The sequence below is a fragment of the Chelmon rostratus genome, chromosome 10 (assembly GCF_017976325.1).
Source record: "Chelmon rostratus isolate fCheRos1 chromosome 10, fCheRos1.pri, whole genome shotgun sequence".
Classification (NCBI taxonomy): Eukaryota; Metazoa; Chordata; class Actinopteri; order Chaetodontiformes; family Chaetodontidae; genus Chelmon; species Chelmon rostratus.
In genome coordinates, this window is record NC_055667.1 from 5354325 (window position 1) to 5374464 (window position 20140).

At 44.8% G+C, this 20140-nt stretch overlaps 1 long non-coding RNA gene across 1 annotated transcript; it reads left to right on the plus strand.

Moving 5' to 3' along the window:
- The first annotated feature begins 693 nt into the window (after positions 1-693).
- Positions 694-17652, plus strand: LOC121613367. Its single transcript, XR_006007182.1, has 4 exons — positions 694-761; positions 948-954; positions 1599-1693; positions 17593-17652. It is a non-coding gene; the product is annotated as an uncharacterized LOC121613367 (long non-coding RNA).
- The last annotated feature ends 2488 nt before the right edge of the window (positions 17653-20140 follow it).

Sequence of the window (20140 nt, forward strand, 5' to 3'; positions counted from 1 at the left end):
ACTGGTTCTCTTCACTAGTAGTGCAAACAACATATATGCAGAAGTTAATGAACAGAATGCAAATACATAACTGTTACAACACACTCCTACAAAATGCCAGTCAACCGATCAGCGTTCAGAATTACAACCCATGATCAAATTTCTGAAGCAAGTGCTGTGGCTGATGCCTCCAAATGCTGTGTGTTTATTTTCTAATACATTACTGAAAGAGTATTCTGGTCTTTCTTAAAGTCTGTGCACATTATTCAGAATTCGTTACATTCTCCTTCTTTCGGCTGCTCCCCGCCCAATCCGGCATGGAAATCGAATTTCTCTGACCTGCATATTTTCCACGCCAAGAATTCATTATACAAACTAAATATTATCACATGATCCGAGGCATTGCACACAGAGAAGATATATAAAGACTGTGATTCCCTTTCCAAGACATCCTGCAACTCTACGTGCTGCAAAGGAAACCTCATCTGATCGTCACAGCAAGGTAGGGTTTTAATTCTTGCCTTCACATCAGAGCATCAGCTGTTTCGATGTATATACACAGAAAAGGTTCTTGATCTGTTCATCATCAAGTACATTTAGTGTCCAGCTGCATCATCCTCTGACAGCAAATAGCATTTTAGGAATTGAGTCTCCCGTAAAGACAATGCAATCGTCCTCATGGTGCATTTTTTTCTTCTCTTTATATCTTTACATAGATGGCATCGGGTCTTTTATTCTGTGTGATCCTCTGTTTGACCAGTGGACTGTGGACTGGAGCAAATGTAAGTAACATGCACAAAATAATCATTTTCAATGAGCTCAGGTCTTGTTAAAACCTAAACCCTTAGTCCCACTGCAGCTCTTGACTTTTCAACATGACATTATTAAGAACATTGAAATGAAAATGTGTTTTTGGCAACAACATGACAACGTCAGTTCCAAGTGTCATTTTTTCTTTGTGTCCACAGGCTCAAGGTTGGTGTTTCCTAGAATTGTGACTGCAGACTCCAAGACTGATAAGTTTCAAAAATGACTTTTCTGCCCTCCAGCTGTTGTTGGACAGCTTTTCTGTTGGGTTGCCCATAAAGTCAGCATTAACTATATTTGTTACGGGTCAAAAAATCATTTCAAATTAGCGCCGGGCTGCCATAGGAACGCTCATTCAACTTGTAGCAAATTTCATGTCACATTAATCAGCTGCAGAACTAGAAAACTGGTGGAGATGGTTAAGTTTAGGCAGGAGATAGATGTAGTCTAGGTCAGTGAAATGATCCAGCAGTCTGAAACAGCTGTTGTAAAGCTCTTGTGCCTGAACCTCAGTTATTCCTCCTCATTTACTTTCGCCCACCTCAGCCTCTTATCAGCAGAAGGCACTGACTCCTCCTTGACTTAAAAATGATAAGTTACATTTGGTTTTGAAGCATCCCTTCGCTGTGGCTCAGCAAGGAAAAACTATCCTGGGAAAAATGGGGAATATTGTATTAAAAGACATGCTTTGGAAGATACCCATATGATTTGACAGAAACCTCAGATTAACTTCAGCCGATCTTGGCAACATTTATAAACAAATGTCAGTGAGAGCAATCTAATTTTTCTCCTGCCATACCTCTGCCATGCAGGTCCAGAAGAAGGTGGATGCCCTTCTCCATGGAGACAGTTTCGTGACAGGTGCTACGTGGTCAGGTTAAGTGAATTGGCATGGGATGATGCACAGGTACTTTGTGGAGCAATATCAGTCACAACTGCCTCACTGTAGTCATCATCTGTATTCATCACAGCTTGTTCTTACAATAATTATTAAGTAGAGTAAGTCCTCATATGTAGATGGTCCATCCTGGGCCCTCATACAACTAACACCATCTCTATATGACTGCATTTTTCACTTTTTCTGCTTCACTCTTTGATTTGCTCATTAGGCTGCCTGCGCTGCTGCGGGTGGGGAATTGGCCAAAATAGACACCGAAGCCGAAAGGGACTTTGTTAAAGAAATGGTTAAAAAGGGGGCTGGCTCAAACAGAGAAGCTTGGATTGGACGAGTTAGTTCAGCAAAGGTGAGCGACTGAACAATTGATGGGATGTGATGCAGCTATCCCCGTGATATTATTTATTTTTTACTGACATTGAAAAGATATTTATCCCTCATGAGAGTGGAATTTGGACTGCTAGATACACAGAATTATCTCAGGAAACCGGGACATTCAATTCATTTTTTTAGCACTGTTTACCGTCATTGTGTTTGAATGGTGGCAAAAGGTTTCAGCGGTGGTAAAAGATGTTTTTTGAGTGAACTGACCCCTAAAACCCCCTTTTTTTCAGGAGAATTTCCAACCCAGGAGTGAAGGAAAATATTGCTCTGAGGTTAACAACAAAGGTACACACTGATTATCTCATTATTGTCATTAATTAATTACATGATGTGTTTTTATTAGTTTATTTATTTGAATTATGTTTTATTTATACATTACATTAGAAGAAAAATAAACACATTTCTTTACTTTTTGGAAACTGTAATAGACACTTTTCACTACAATGTGACGCTTCATTGACCAAATGAGAAAAAAAAAGAGAAATAATGAAAGAAATAATATGTTGCCGCTCTAATTGTCTGTTTGTCTTGAATTTATTTTAAAGGTAAATCTTTCTGCTCAGACAAGAAACCTTATGTATGTGCCAAGCCTCTGTGATGATCCCAGCCATGTGCTGTCACTCCCACTGACGATGTGACTTCCACCGGGATGTCAATCCTCGGTGACATCACTCTCAAAAGATCTGTGAACTCTGATTTCATTTGAAGTGAATCAATAAACAGATATATCCTCATCAATAATTTGTCTCATCTGTTTTTATCACCATCTCAATCCACACCTCAATTTCTGTAACTGTAAAAAAGGAAAAAAACTTACTTACTTAAATAAATACATTTCACCTCATTCTGTTCAATTAATTGATCAGTCTGATCAAACTGTTTACTTTGGATCTGCATATACAGGATAAAAAGATACATTTAAGTGTTTCACAACCGTAAACTGTTTAACAACTATTACACTGCCAACGCCAGTTATCCAGTTGTACAAGGATGGAGGTGATAGCTCATCCTGCTGAGAAGAGTTCACCTGCTGTCGTGACATCCCCAGGTCTGTGAGCAAAGAGGAAGAGAATCGGTTCCCAAACCATGAGGTGTGTCACTTCCTTTAGGGCCCCAGAAGTGAGATACAAACTAATTAGCAAAGAAGCATCCCCGGTGGTCCAGACCTGGCCTCCAGCTTCAGAGGTTGAGAGCTATATAGCTTTACAGGAGGCAAAGAAGGGGGATAGATTTGGTGACCCACTTCTCGAGAGCACATACATCTGAAGATGCTTCTCCTACATTCACCTTGAGTGAATGTAACCTTGACCAGGAGGAGATGAAGTCGTCAGGTGGGTCCCACCATTCCTCGGGTGTTTCGACCCTTAACGACAACACCCTCCCGGAGGTCGGTCGGCAGCGGTGGCCAAGTCACTGCCAATCTCCTCCTCCTGGCTTTAGCTTTACTCCTCTCTCCTGCTCCAGAACCAGCAAGAGGCTCTTTCTGCTGCCTCCCCCATTCGGTGAGCTGCTGCCTTTCTCTCTCTTCCTGTGAGCATCCTCCACACTGACTAGGCAGGGAATCCTCTACATCCGAACTCAACCAGGAACGACCATGCTTGCCAACCTTTCCCCTTGCAGTCATGTAGAAGGTCCTGGTATTTGGTGCCCCTCTCCCCCGCAGAGCCTGTGCAGTGAGGTCTCATGCCCCACTTGTGCAAGTTTGCTGGGGTTGGGAGTGTATACATACATTCATATACAGATCTCAGCAGGAGATTTGGTTTAAACTTCATTCTGGTCCATGTTACCATGTGGCCCAGAACCGTTAGCACCCACGTCACCTCCACATGGGTTGTCACGGTAAGTTCATCCATGTAACTTCTTACTGGGGGTGCCTGCCCCCATTTTTGGACCCCGAGCTTCCTTTTCCACAGCTGTTATTAGGAGGTTCATTGCCATGACGAAGAGGATGGGGGAGATTTTACAGCCAGCTCCGATATCCTTTTCTAGACTTTGCTGCTGAGTTGTAAATTAGGATGTCTTCAATCATTGCTGGATTCCGTCAAAATAGCCAGTGATCATTCCCTTAATGTGCTGAGGGATGTGGTCATGGTCCATTGCTGCATAGGTGATTAACCTCAAACTTGAAGGGCTGCATAGCGAGGTACCAGCGAGTTATTCTGCTGTTTGTGTCCTTCATCCTGTCCAGCCATTTCAACGCCTTGTAGTCAGTTTCCAGAATAAACTGCCTTCCCAGGAGGTAGTATCTCAAAGAGCCCAAAGCCCATTTGACAGCCTACTGTCGAATAACGGGTCTCCCTAGGGTAGAGTTTCCGGCTGATAAAGGCAATAGGATGGCGGTCCTCTGGAACACCTTGAAGGAGGACTGCACCTAGCCCTCGATCTGAGGCATCAGTTTGTAGGACAAAGGGCTGCTGAAAGTTAGGGCAATGTAACACAGGGTGTCCACTCAAGGCCTGCTGGTTGGGCCCTTTAAGAGTGGTCATATCTGTCAGCACAGCTGCCCTGGTGGAAAAATTCGGTATAAATCTGTGGTACCAACCTGACATCCCCAGAAAGGATTTGAGTTGAGTTCTGGTTTGAGGCAAAGGGCAGGATTGTATGGTCTGAACTTTCTGGACCTGCGGCCTAATGACGCCATTGCCAATGACATATCCGAGGTACTCTGTCTCACTCTTGGCAAGAGTACACTTAGCTGGATTGACTGTGAGACCTGCATTGTAAAGACACTCAAAAACCACTTTAAGATGTTCAAGATGTTCTTCTCAGCTATTACTGTAGACCACAATGAAATCCAGGTGAGCCGATGCAAAATGGGACAAACCAGTCAGTACCTTATCCATGAGCCTCTGGAAGGTAGCAGGTGCGCCATGTAGCCCAAAAGGCATGACAGTAAACTGGTAGAGCCCCCAAGGTGTCCTGAAGGCAGTCAGTTCACAGGACCTAGTGGAAAGGGGAACCTGCCAATAGCCTTTGGAAAGATCAATAGTGGTGAGGTATTTTGCCTTGCCCAAACGTTCAATTAGGTAATCAATGCGTGGTGTAGGGTAGGAATCAAACTTGGAAATGGAGTTCAAATAATGGAAATCAATGCAAAACCTGATTGTACCAGCTTTCTTTGGAACCAGGACAATGGGGTTACACCACTCACTCTGGGAGGCTTTAATGATACCCAAGGAGAGCATTAAGTCAATTTCCTTCTTCAATGGTCCAAGGAGGCGTTCTGGAATCCTATAACTCATGCGCTTAGGGACAGCATTTTCTTTTAGAACAATATCATGCATTATCAGCTTTGTATGACCAGGATTTTCCTTGAAGACCTCAGATGTGCAGAGGGCTCTCACCTGCGACTGCTGTTGTTCAAACAGATGACCCAAATCAAGGGCAGAGGTCACTGGTAGAGGCTAATATTGTTCCTCCACCTCTTCATCTGGGACTCCTCTGATGAGCATCACAGCCTTTTTCTCTGGTCTTGGGACCCACTCCTTCAGTAGGTTGATGTGAAGAACTCGGGTGGCGCGACCCTGATCGGGAGTAGAGATTTTGTAAGTGGTAGGACCTAACTTTTGAGTTACCTCATATGGCCCTTGCCACTTAGCAAGAAGCTTGCTCTCCTCTGTAGGCAACATCACCAGTACTCTCTGGCCCAGCTGAAACTCCCTCTCCCGGGCAGCTCGGTCATACCAGGTTTTCTGGTATTGTTGAGAGGCCACCATGTGCTCCTGAGCCAACATGGTCATCGTGTCCAATTTCTCCCTCATCTGGAGGACATAACTGACAACATTAACAGGCTCCTTGTTACTTGTGTCACCCTCCCAGATTTCTTTCAGGAGTGTCAAAGTTCATGTCATGACCAAAAAGCAACTCAAAGGGAGAAAAGCCTGTGGAGGCCTGTGGAACTTCCCTATATGCAAACAGGAGGTAGGGCAGCCACTGATCCCAATCCGACCCAGTTTCACTGACAAATTTACGGAGCATTTGCTTTCATGTCTGATTAAATCTTTCTGTTAACCCGTCAGTTTGTGGATGATAAGGTGTTGTCCTCAGTCCCCTGATGCCAAGCAGTTGGTACACATCCTTAAGCAGTTTTGACATGAAATTCGTACCTTGATCAGTCAATATTTCCTGGGGAAACCCCATCCTTGAAAAAAACTGAACAAGGCAAAATGCAACAGCTTTGGCTTTAACTGACCTCAGGGGGAACACTTCTGGGTACTTGGTTGCATAATCTGTGATGACCAACATGAATCTGTTACCTGACTTGCTCTTTTCCACGGGGCCTACAATATCCATGCCCAGGCGTTCAAAGGGGGTGCCGAAGACTGGAAGAGGCTGCAGGGGAACTCTGGTAGGGAACCTGGCTGATGTTTTCTGACACTCAGGGCAACTCCTACAAAAAATAGCAACATCTTTACGTAAACCAGGCCAGTGGAAACAATGACTGATCAGTGCTATGTCTTATGTTTCCCCAGGTGGCCAGCCCAGGGAATAGAGTGGCCTAGACCCAAAACAGTTTCTCTGGCTACTCTGGGAACCACCAGCTGTTTTACCAACCCATGCTGTCTGTACAGAATGTTATTATGTAGGCAGTACCCATCTTCATTCTCCCCTCCCTTGCTCCTGCTAGCCTTCTGCAGGCACTCAGCTAGGCTCTCATCCTGGTGCTGCAGCTCAACAATATTACCTGGAATCTTAAAACCCAGTGGTACCTCAGGCTCTGGTGGCAAAGAAGGGGTCACTGTTGTGTGCAAAAACTTCTCTCTTTTCCGTTGCTGGCGAGACTTGTGCTCCTTGACTGGCACTGCATCAATCTCAGCATTATAAAATGGTAAAGCACTCAGAGTTGGTTCCCTCTCAACTGATTGCTTGGCCTGAGCTCGAGTTAGAGCAACATTGCAAACCTGGGGCTGTAACAGGTCAAGCAGTATTGGAAGGTCATCACCCAAAACAACAGGATGTGATAAGTAATCTGCAACACCAACATTTTACAGATAAGTATGCCCCCGCACTTTTATGTAGACATCTGCACTTGGATATGGTTTCTCATCCCCATGGACACAACAGATAGGTATGGTTTCAGTAAGACAGATGGCATGAGGAGAAATATACCTGCGTTGCACAAGAGTCTGTGTGCTTCCTGAGTCAATCAGGGCTTTGAGATTCTGGCCATTTACTTCCACAGTTGTCTCCTTTAAAGGCTTCACCATTTCAAGTGGCTCATTCCTCTCCCTGGGCACAAAGCAAGTCTGAGAAAGCTTAACTGGATTCTGAGGGCACATTGGTTTAGTGTGGCCCTCTTGTCCACACAAATAACAAATAATAGTTCTACCAGAAGCTTTTGGGCCATTATGGGTGAATGTTTTCTCCCTTACAGAGGGCTTGCCCGCACTGGCCGGTCTGGGACCATGTTGGATTGGGACAGGATCCTGACTGCTCTTTTTTCCATCCCTTGCATGACCATGACTGGCTTTTCCGTCGAGCAGCCACAAAGACATCCGCCAAAGAGGCAGCTTCAGCTGCAGTCTGTGGATCTCTCTCCTTAATCCACACCTGAAGTTCTGGAGACAACATCCGTAAGTACTGTTCAAGTATAAGAATCTCATTAACTTCTTCAACAGTTTTACCTTGTGGTTGAACCCATTTCCCGTACAGCTCTTTCAGCCTTACATATAACTCTTTGGGTGTCTCATCTGGTTTGCCACTGAGAGAGAACCATGATGGTTCTCTGATGAAGAACCATCCGCGTCTGTGTCATCATGAGGCCTCTCCAGTGGTGCAGGCCTCGGCCTGGGAGAGACAGAAGACTGTGCCTGCTGTACCTCCAGTTGGAGGAGGCTAAATTGATGCTGAAGGGCCTTAAATCGTTGGTCTTGCCGTGCAACCTCTTTATCCCAGTGGGCCTCTCGAGCCTTCTGCTGCCCCATATGGGCCTGAAGAATGTTTGCCAGGTCTGAGATTGTAGGCTCCTTGTCCTTTCCACCCTCAGTGCCAACTGCCCCACCAGCAGCTCCATGCTCTTCACCTCCATCATCCATTTGCTCCTCTCTATCTATATGGGCTGGTTTGGAAACTTTGCCTCCTTTTCCTCCCCGCATGGCTCACGCCAAAAAAACAAGACAGAAAAAAAAAAAAGGAGAAAAAGAAAATTTCACCAATGTCCATCACTGGATTATCCCACCACTGCCACCAATTGTCAGGGACCCAGTGTTACGACCCAGCCTAGGGGAGCAGGGATGCAACACAAAAGAGAACGAAAAAAAGACCAAACCTTGTCTCCAAATCAAAAATCACTCTCAACGAGGTACCAAAAATCAACCACAATTTTATTATCTACTGGACAAAAAGAGGCCTGATGTACAGGTGAACAGCTACAATAAAGAAAAGAAAAAGAGCCACAATAGTGCAAATATATATACAGTGCAACAAAGTTAATAAAGTAAAGTTCAAATTAGTCTTTTCAACAAACACAACACCACAAAGAGCTATTTAACATACAAAGCTACAAGACGAGATGTGGGGACAAGGCTTGTGATATTCAATGCCAAAATCAAACACCACTGCTGCCAACTCGAGGTTCCCACCGGCAACTGGGGAAGACTCTGGTTTAAAAGCTGGAGGCAGCTGCAGGGACCAATCAGATTGTGCCATCAATCGTTGGGAGGCAGGACCAGCACAGCTGCTACAAAAAGAAAGAACACTCACTCTGACACAAAAACAGGGAACAAACAAAAAGGACAACACAGGGACAGCAACAAAGAACAGAACAATACAGCCAAGGCCGTAACACCCCCCTCCCTAACTATCAGGCATCCCCTACCATGCCTGATAATTTAGGAAGAGACATGCGACAGAGCATCAGCCAACACATTATCTGCGCCTTTTTTATGCCTGATGTCTATGTTGAAATCCTGGAGCACCAGGGACCACCTCATGAGTCTCTGGTTTCCGTTTCTCATCTGGGCCAAGAATACAAGGTGGTTGTGGTCGGTGTAGACCACCACAGGTGGTGAACTGGAGCCAACATACACCTCAAAGTGCTGTAAGGCTAACAGCAGCGAAAGGGCTTCCTTCTCAATGGTGCTATACTGTACCTGGTGTCTACTGAATTTTTTTGAAAAATAACCAATGGGGTGATCGATACCGCGGTCATCCTGCTGCAGCAGCACTGCTCCTGCACCGCTGGTGCTCGCGTCCACCTCCATTTTGAAGGGATGCTTGAAGTCAGGAGCGGCCAGGACAGGTGTGCTGCAGAGGATAGCTTTGGCTGAATGAAAAGCTTCTGTGCAGCTAGAGGACCACTCAAATGGCCGAGAGGTGCTGGTTAGGCTAGTGAGTGGCGCCACAACATCAGAGAAGTTCCTACAGAACCCACGATAGTAGCCAGCCATCCCTAAGAAGCGACGAAGCTCACGCCGTGTCTGAGGCACAGGGAAATCGAGGATGGCCTGGATTTTGTCAGCAAGGGCCCGCACCTGACCCTGACCCACCTGCTTGCCTAAATTGGCGCGACCAAACTCACATTTGGCCAGATTCAAGGTGAGGGACGCCTGTTCCAACCTAGCAAAGAAGTTGCCATATGCTCAGGCCACGTGTCAGAATATGCGACAATGTCATCCAGATACACTTCACAGCTCTTAACACCACATAGGACCTTGTGCATCAGTCGCTGAAAAGTGGCTGGGGCATTCCTGAGACCAAAGGGCATCACTGTATACTGCAGGAAACTGTCTGGAGTCACGAATGCTAAAATATCTGAAGCACTGGGAGTCAAAGGGACTTGCCAATAACCTTTTAGTAGGTTGAGTTTTGTGACAAACTTGGCAGCACCAACTCTGTCCGCACAATCCTCCATTCGGGGCAGAGGATAGGAGTCGGCCTTAGTAACATTATTGACTTTTCTGAAGTCAGTACAGAACCGCGCAGTTTTGTCCACTTTTGGGACCAAAATGCAAGGAGAGCTCCATGCGCTTGAGCTTGGGACGGCCAATCCGTTTTCCAACAGGTAGTTAACCTCTTGTTGGAGGAGTGCACGCTTTGTGGGGTTAACACGGTAAGCGTGCTGCTTTATGGAACCGTTATCCCCCACATCAATGTCATGAGAAATGGCAGTGGTACTGGATGGAGTATCTGAGAACAGAGGTAGGTGATTTTCGAGTAACTGACAAATAATTTTTTTCGCGGGTGAGTCTAAATGGTTTAAATGTTGATGCAAATTTTTCAGGTACTCTGAGTTTTGGAGACGAGTGCACGAGTCTCCGTGCCTAAGATGTAAGCCATCGCTCTCAGGGCTGCACTGGGACGGCGGCACCTGCACAACCGACGGAGGCACCGGCGCAACCGTGGACACCACAGATGGAAGAACAGAAGGAGTAGCAAGGGAGCGAACATAATATGGCTTCAACATATTAATGTGGCACACACAGGATTTTCTCCGACGATCCGGTGTGCACACAACATAATCAGTGTCACAGTGTCAACTGTTTCTCAATTTCATACGGACCACAGAATTTTGCCTGGAGGGCGGAACCGGGGATTGGCAGTAGTGACAACACTTTGTCGCCTACCTCAAACTTTCTCTGCACAGCTTTCCTGTCAAACTTATCTTTCATTTTCCCCTGGGACACTGAAAGAGGGCTGCGCGCGGTTCCTGACGGTTTCCTGACTCCAAACAATATTTCCTGAGCTTAGATTTTAACGTCTGATGAAAACGTTTGAGCGCGCCCTGTGACTGTGGATGATATGCGCTGGATTTGTGGTGCTGAATGGACAGCGACTTCAGGACCTGAGCAAACAGTTTGGAAAGAAAGTTTGAACCTTGATCTGTTTGAACTGACTTGGGCAACCCGAAGGAGGAGAAGAAATTAATGAGGGCTTTGACAACAGCTTTAGTTTTCAGTGTGCGCAGCGGAATTGCCTCGGGATACCGAGTGGCGGCGCACATCAAAGTCAGCAGATACTGATGGCCGGATTTGGATTTAGGAAGCGGACCCACACAGTCAATGATTATGTGCTGAAATGGTTCACCTAAGACTGGAATGGGTTGTAGTGGAGCCGGAGGAATAACCTGGTTTGGTTTACCACACACCTGACAAACATGACATGAGCGACAGAAATTTGTGACATCACCTTTCAAGCCTGGCCAAAAGAAATACCGCAGGATGCGCTGGTAAGTCTTTTTTATTCCTAAATGACCTGCAAAGTTATCGTGCGCCAAGCTAAGAACTTGTGACCTAAACTGTTGCGGGACAACCACTTGCTGCACTGATTCCCATCCCAAATTTACAGAGGAAGGAGGACACCAGGTACGCATTAACACACCATCGTTAACGCTGTAGACAGAGGAACTGGAAGCGTTCGTGGTGGCCACGGATGAGAAACAACCAGCCAGAGACGGGTCAGCCTGTTGCGCCTTGATAAATTCAGATCTGTAAACAGAGAAATGCATGTTAGCGTCAGCTGGTACGAGGTTATCATAGACAGACATTTGACATTTTTCTGCTGATGTTTCTTTTTCAACATTTTCGGAACACAGAAATGACTCCGACAAATCCAACACATCACCAAATTTATGCAACTGCGCGCGGGTGACAGCACAAGCGGGGAACACAGAAGTCGGGTTGACAGCAGCAGAAACAAAAACACGCGAGTCGGCAACAGGGGTTTCAACTACCTCAGGGTTCGGAAAGACCTTTTCCCCTGCCAGATCATTGCCGAGGATCATGGCAACCCCTTGCACAGGCAACTTAGTGCACAATCCAATCTGCACCATGCCAGAAACAAGTGGCGATCGCAGGAACACGGTGTGGAGTGGCGCTCTCAGCACGTTCATCTTCACTCCCCACACCAGAGCATCAGAACCGCAAAAAAAATCAGCTGAAAATGGTAACAATGTTTGCAGCAAAATCGTGATTGGCACCTGATCCTCCTCCTTCCCCGTCAGAGAGACAAAACCCTTGCAAATGAAAGGTTTGTAACTCTCGTCAACCTCATCACTTGCAGTGTCTGTGTTGACCGGAGGCTGAGCAGGAGCAGGCTGCACAAAACCAATGCTTTTTGGCTTCTTGGCACTTTTCAATTGCCTCTTACGCTGGAGAGCAGGACAGTTAGCAATTACATGGCCTGTTTTATGACAGTAAAAGCATTCATCGCTGTTAGCAGCGGCAGAGCGCTGTGGACTTCTAGGTGGGCTTTTAACAGGTTTACCAATGCTGACAGCGTGCGTCAGCGCAAACTCATCCACACACACAGCAGCTTTAGACAATGTATCCACTTTTTGCTCATTCAGGTGGACAACAATTTTCTCTGGAAGACACGTTTTAAATTCCTCTAACAAGAGTAACTCACAGAGCTGAGCAAAGTCTCTAATCTTACTGGCGGCGCATCATTTGTCAAAAAGAATAGATTTTTCACGCACAAACTCTCAGCGATAGATAAGGTTGTACAGACTTCCTGCGCTTTTCCCACCAATTTACATTGTAGCAAAAGACTCCACACATCTTTGGGCCATTTCAAGGTAGCTGCAATGCGCTCAAAAGCATTAAAATATGAATCTACCTCAGTCTCCCTAAACTGAGGTACTAGTGCAGTGTGCCTGCTGGCATCAAACTGGTCGGTAGTGGAGGGGAGAGGCATACTCACGATGGCGGGTGTTTTGCGGTTGACCGCATCGAGCTCTAGGGCCCGTATGCGGAGGTGCATGAGTTCAACCTCACGGGTTTTTGTCTGCAGCTCCACCTCTCTCAGGCGGAGGGCCAGCTTCAGATCCTCTGTATCTACCCCGGCTTGGATCAGGGCGATCGGATCTGCGCCTCCCAGACTAACTGAAGGAGTCTCCGCTCCAACCTTCACCTGGGCGCTGACAGTTGCTGTGGACGTGGTAGCCTTCGCTCCCACTTCCTCCTCCTGGTAGACGTGGCAGTCCCTGCTTCCACGTACTCCTCTGCAAGAGCAGACGCACCAACCGCCTCATGCTCAGGCTTCACAATGCCCTTCTCCACCAACTGAACTGTCAAATACAGTTTAATTTCAGCCTTACGGGCACTTACAGGCACATCAATACGAAACAAATTAGCAATTAGGAACAAGTCTGCTTTTGTGCACTTTTCCAGCTTATGCAACGCAGGATTCTGTCCAAAATCATCTAAATCGAGAGCCATCTTACCTGATCAACAAAAAATATACAAACCAAACTTACCACAAAACTTATTTAAATAGAATAAGGAACGGACGAGCCCCCAATTTATGTTATGACCCAGCCTAGGGGAGCAGGGATGCAACACAAAAGAGAACGAAAAAAAGACCAAACCTTGTCTCCAAATCAAAAATCATTCTCAACGAGGTACCAAAAATCAACCACAAATTTATTATCTACTGGACAAAAAGAGGCCTGATGTACAGGTGAACAGCTACAATAAAGAAAAGAAAAAGAGCCACAATAGTGCAAATATATATACAGTGCAACAAAGTTAATAAAGTAAAGTTCAGATTAGTCTTTTCAACAAACACAACACCACAAAGAGCTATTTAACATACAAAGCTACAAGACGAGATGTGGGGACAAGGCTTGTGATATTCAATGCCAAAATCAAACGCCACTGCTGCCAACTCGAGGTTCCCACCGGCAACTGGGGAAGACTCTGGTTTAAAAGCGAGAGGCAGCTGCAGGGACCAATCAGATTGTGCCATCAATCGTTGGGAGGCAGGACCAGCACAGCTGCTACAAAAAGAAAGAACACTCACTCTGACACAAAAACAGGGCACAAACAAAAAGGACAACACAGGGACAGCAACAAAGAACAGAACAATACGGCCAAGGCCGTAACACCCAACAAAAAGGCAACAGGACAAAGGTGTAAAAAAGGAATTTTTCTTTAATAAACTGATAAACCAGAAAGAAAGTAATTCACATAACTTAACTAGAAATGTGAGCAACCAAAAAACAGGGCCCAAAATCAAAAGGGAGGTCAACCAAACAGTACAAAACTATAACTTCAACTTAACAGAATGAAAAAGACCTGACACAAATGACACACCAGGGGGCTATATAGACATGGACTAGTCCTAGACAGACACACAGGGGACCACACCAACATTAAATCTAAGACCTCCGACTACTTAAAGATACTCAAACTAATAACTAACAACAAAGCAAAATATATGATAAACAAAGAAATAATCAGCTCACAGCAACTGACACAAGAAACAACAAAGAGATTTTAAACCAATTAACCAAAACCAGCCCCTCTTTCTTCCTTCTCCCCAGTGGCTCCCTCGCCCCTCCTGCTGACCACCCTTAAAAGGCCAACTTCTTCCGCTTTTCCAGCCTTTAGCCCAAGGAGCTCAGGAAACAAAAGGTAAGTATTACTTTGCAAATAATAATCTATTTTAACTAAATTGTGTGCCACCAAATAGAAACTGACAGGAAAAATAAAGTGTATTGTATGAACTCAAAAGACTATGTGGTGTGTCATTACTTGAAACGTTAGTGTAAAATGTGATAAATACAAAGAAATACTTACACTGATGGGCAGCAGCTGATGCGGCCGCCACAGTGATGCTGCTGGTCAGAATGCTCTCGATGGTGCCTCTGTAGAAGGTGTGCATGATGGGGGCCGGGGCTCTAGCTTTCCTCAGTTTGCGGAGGAAGTAGAGGCGCTGGTTCGCTTTCTTGGCCAGCGATGTGGTGTTGGTGGTCCAGGAGAGGTCCTCAGTGATGTGCATACTCAGGAATTTGGTGCTGCTTACCCTCTCCACCGTAGCACCATTGATGGTAAGGGGGGCATACTGGGGGCGTCTTCTCCTGAAGTCCACAACAATCTCCTTCGTCTTCTCCTCATTCTGAGAGAGATTGTTGTGTTCACACCACAAGGCCAGGCGGCTCACCTCGCTCCTGTAGTCCGCCTCATCGTCGTTGCTGATGAGACCCACCACAGTTGTGCCATTGGCGAACTTGACGAGGAGGTTGGAGCTGTGCGACGGTGTGCAGTCGTGGGTCAGCAGAGTGGGCTCAGCACACATACTTGGGGGGGCCCCGTGTTCAGTGTGGTGGTGCTGGATGTGTTCCTGCCGATGCTACTATAGCATCAGTTATATCAGAACTGGTACACATAAGCAAATCTAACAACCTCCTTGGCATTTGTGCTGGCAAATGAGAGGAACGCCTTGTTCCCAAAAGAAAAGGTCTCTTCGTCACCTGTGATCAGCAGGACATAGTATCTGTGGGGAGGAAGGACAGTGAAGTAACTTAGCAAATGCAAACTGGAACAAACGGTGTGAACAGACGTTAAAAATTAAAGTGTTAGGTTCTCTTACTTCCTGCGTCGATGGAGCTGTTTGACAGGACAGAGCTCATCAAAGAGCTTCTGATTGACCAGCCGCGGCACAAGGAGAAACTTGTTGTTTGACATGAACTTGTCAGTAATTTGCTTTTTCATTTTTTTGGCCTGCAGAGAACAAACAACCACATAGAAAAAAAGGAGTGAAGTGACTTTACAGCGAACACAAGTTTAACTAGTCAGTGTATATGTAGATAACGGTGAACAGGATGAGAAAGTGGAACTACTTTGTAAAGTCATCAGGCTTGTCAATGTTCTCTTGAAAGACTGGTTCTCTTCACTGCGTTGATGTATTTGATGTCGTCACGTGCCACATTTACCTGCTCGGCAAACAACATATATGCAGAAGTTAATGAACAGAATGCAAATACATAACTGTTACAACACACTGCTACAAAATGCCAGTCAACCGATCAACGTTCAGAGATACAACCCATAATCAAATTTCTGAAGCAAGTGCTGTGGCTGATGCCTCCAAATGCTGTGTGTTTTTTTTCTAATACATTATTGAAAGAGTATTCTGGTCTTTCTTAAAGTCTGTGCACATTATTCAGAATTCGTTACATTCTCCTTCTTTCAGCTGCTCCCCACCCAATCCGGCATGGAAATCGAATTTCTCTGATCTGCATATTTTCTGCCCCAAGAATTCATTATACAAACTAAATAGTATCACATGATCCGAGGCATTGCACACAGAGAAGATATATAAAGACTGTGATTCCCTCTCCAAGACATCCTGCAACTCTACGTGCTAAAAAGGAAACCTCATCTGATCATCACAGCAAGGTAGGGTTTTAATTCTTGCCTTCACATCAGAGCATCAGCTGTTTCGATGTATGTACACAGAAAAGGTTCTTGATCTGTTCATTATCAAGTACATTTGGTGTCCACCTGCATCATCCTCTGATATCAAAGAGCATTTTAGGAATTGAGTCTCCCGTTAAGACAATGCAATCATCTTCATGGTGCATTTTTTTCTTCTCTTTATATCTTTACATAGATGGCATCAGGTCTTTTTTTCTGTGTGATCCTCTGTTTGACCAGTGGACTGTGGACTGGAGCAAATGTAAGTAACATGCACAAAATAATCATTTTGTATAAGCTCAGGTCATGTTAAAACCTAAGCCTTTCGTCCCACTGCAGCTCTTGACTTTTCAAAATGACATTTTTAAGAACATTGAAATGAAAATGTGTTCTTGGCAACAACATGACAACGTCAGTTCCAAGTGTCATTTTTTCTTTGTGTCCACAGGCTCAAGGTTGGTGTTTCCTAGAATTGTGACTGCAGACTCCAAGACTGATAAGTTTCAAAAAATGACTTTTCTGCCCTCCAGCTGTTGTTGGACAGCTTTTCTGCTGGGTTGCCCATAAAGTCAGCATTAACTATATTTGTTACGGGTCAAAAAATCATTTCAAATTAGCGCTGGGCTGCCATAGGAACGCTCATTCAACTTGTAGCAAATTTCATGTAACATTAATCAGCTGCAGGACTAGAAAACTAGTGGAGATGGTTAAGTTTAGGCAGGAGATAGATGTAGTCTAGGTCAGTGAAATGATCCAGTGGTCTGAAACAGCTGTTGTAAAGCTCTTGTGCCTGAACCTCAGTTATTCCTCCTCATTTACTTTCGCCCACCTCAGTCTCTTATCAGCAGAAGGCACTGACTCCTCCTTGACTTAAAAATGATAAGTTACATTTAGTTTTGAAGCATCCCCTCGCTGTGGCTCAGCAAGGAAACTCTATGATGGGGAATATTGTATTAAAAAGACATGCTTTGGAAGATACCCACATGATTTGACAGAAGCCTCCGATTATCTTCAGCCGATCTTGGCAACATTTACAAACAAACATCAGTGAGAGCAATCTGATTTTTCTCCTGCCATACCTCTGCCATGTAGGTCCAGAAGAAGGTGGATGCCCTTCTCCATGGAAACAGTATAGTGGCAGGTGCTACATGGTCAGGTTAAGTGAATTGGCATGGGATGATGCACAGGTACTTTGTGGAGCAATATCAGTCACAACTGCCTCACTGTATTCATCATCTGTATTCATCACAGCTTGTTCTTACAATAATTATTAAGTAGAGTAAGGCCTCGTATGTAGATGGTCCATCCTGGGCCCTCATACAACTAATACCATCTCTATATGACTGTATTTTTCACTTTTTCTGCTTCACTCTTTGATTTGCTCATTAGGCGGCCTGCGCTGCTGCGGGTGGGGAATTGGCCAAAATAGACACCGAAGCCGAAAGGGACTTTGTTAAAGAAATGGTTAAAAAGGGGGCTGGCTCAAACAGAGAAGCTTGGATTGGACGAGTTAGTTCAGCAAAGGTGAGCGACTGAACAATTGATTGGATGTGATGCAGCTATCCCTGTGATATTATTTATTTTTTACTGACATTAAAAAGATATTTATCCCTCATGAGAGTGGAATTTGGACTGCTAGATACACAGAATTATCTCAGGAAACTGGGACATTCAATTAATTTTTTAACACTGTTTAGCGTCAATGTGTTGGAATGGTGGCAAAAGGTTTTAGCGGTGGTAAAAGATGTTTTTTGAGTGAACTGACCCTTAAAATCCCCTTTTTTTTCAGGAGAATTTGCAACCCGGGAGTGAAGGAAAATATTGCTCTGAGGTTAACAACAAAGGTACACAATGATTATGTCATTATTGTCATTAATTAATTACATGACGTGTTTTTATAAATTCATTTATTTGAATTATGTTTTATTTATACATTACATTAGAAGAAAAATAAACACATTTGTTACTTTTTGGAAAGTGTAATAAACACTTTTCACTACAATGTGACGTTTCATTGACCAAATGAAGGAAAAAAAGAGAAATAATGAAAGAAATAATATGTTGCCGCTCTAATTGTCTGTTTGTCTTGAATTTATTTTAAAGGTATATCTTTCTGCTCAGACAAGAAACCTTATGTATGTTCCAAGCCTCTGTGATGATCCCAGCCATGTGCTGTCACTCCCACTGACGATGTGACTTCCACCGGGATGTCAAGCCTCGGTGACATCACTCTCAAAAGATCTGTGAACTCTGATTTCATTTGAAGTGAATCAATAAACAGATATATCCTCATCAATAATTTGTCTCATCTGTTTTTTTAACCATCTCAATCCACACCTCAATTTCTGCAAAGTTAAAAAGGAAAAAACTCAGATATTGGTTCATATATAAAAAAAAGACATTTCACCTCATTCCCTTCAATCAATTGATCAGTCTGATCAAACTATTTACTTTGGATCTGCATATACAGGATAAAAAGATACATTTTAGTGTTTCACAACCGTAAACTGTTTAACAACTATTACACTGCCAACGCCAGTTATCCAGTTGTACAAGAATGGAGGTGATAGCTCATCCTGCTGAGAAGAGTTCACCTGCTGACGTGACATCCCCAGGTCTGTGAGCAAAGAGGAAGAGAATCGGTTCCCAAACCATGAGGTGTGTCACTCTTTTTAGGGCCCCAGAAGTGAGATGCGCCACAAACTGATTAGCAAAGAAGCATCCCCAGTGGTCCAGACCTGGCCTCCAGCGGTTGAGAGCTATATAGCTTTACAGGAGGCAAAGTAGGGGGATAGATTTGGTGACCTACTTCTCGAGAGCACATACATCTGAAGATGCTTCTCCTACATTCGCCTTGACCAGGAGGAGATGATGTTGTCAGGTTGGTCCCACCGTTCCTCGGGTGCCTGTGAATATTCTCATTCATCCAGGTCATTGTAAGCTTTAGGGCATTCAATCGTTCGCAACTGGACCTCGTCAGTTTGTCTTAGAAGACGTTTTGCCTCTCATCCGAGCAGGCTTCATCAGTTCGTACGCAATCAGACTAGATAGGACAGCTCTAGTCCAATGCAATGGTGTTAGGTTCAAGTATTTATCCCCTGAGTGAGACCAACCCACAAAAACAAGAATGGTATCACTCTATTGTGAGGCAAGCGATCCCCCCATTCAGGCGGGGTGGGGTGCAACCCTTTGGTGTTCACGACAGTCGTTAGCCTCGTTAGTGTCCCATTGTTGTCATTGGGAGGCTCCTTGAGCCATGTGTGAATGGCTTTGTTGTTTTGTTTTCAGAGGCTAAATCTTTGAATCTCTTAGGGAGAGATGAAAGGACAGCATTGTATGTGGGAGATAGGTGGTGTCTCAGACCTCCCCCTCTGTTCAGAGATGGTTTTTCAACCTTGACATAGATGGCTTCTCTTACCTCTCTTTCAAACCATCTGTCTTCTCTGTCCAGAATATGCACATTTTTATCCTCAAAGGAGTGTGCTTCCTCCTTGAGATGCAGGTAAACAGCTGAGTCCAGCCCTGAAGAGTTAGCCCTTCTGTGTTGTGCCATGCGTCTGCTCAGTGGCTGTTTGGTTTCCCCAATATACAAGTCTGTGCATTCCTCACTGCACTGGACTGCATACACCAGATTGTTCTTCTGAGTGTGAGGTGTCCGGTCTTTGGGGTACACCAGCCTTTGTCTGAGAGTGTTCCCAGGTTTGAAATGTACCGGGATTTTGTGTTTGTTAAAGATACGCCTGAGCTTCTCTGACACACCAGACACATATGGAATGTCGATGTTATGTCGTCTGTCCCTCTTTTCTTCCTCTGTCACCCTGTTCTTCCTGGAAGCAGCTGAACTTTTCACAAAAGACCAGCTGGGATAACCACAGGTTTTGAGGGCCCCCCTCAGGTGTTTGTGTTCCTTGTCCCTTGCCTGTTGGCTGGTTGGAAC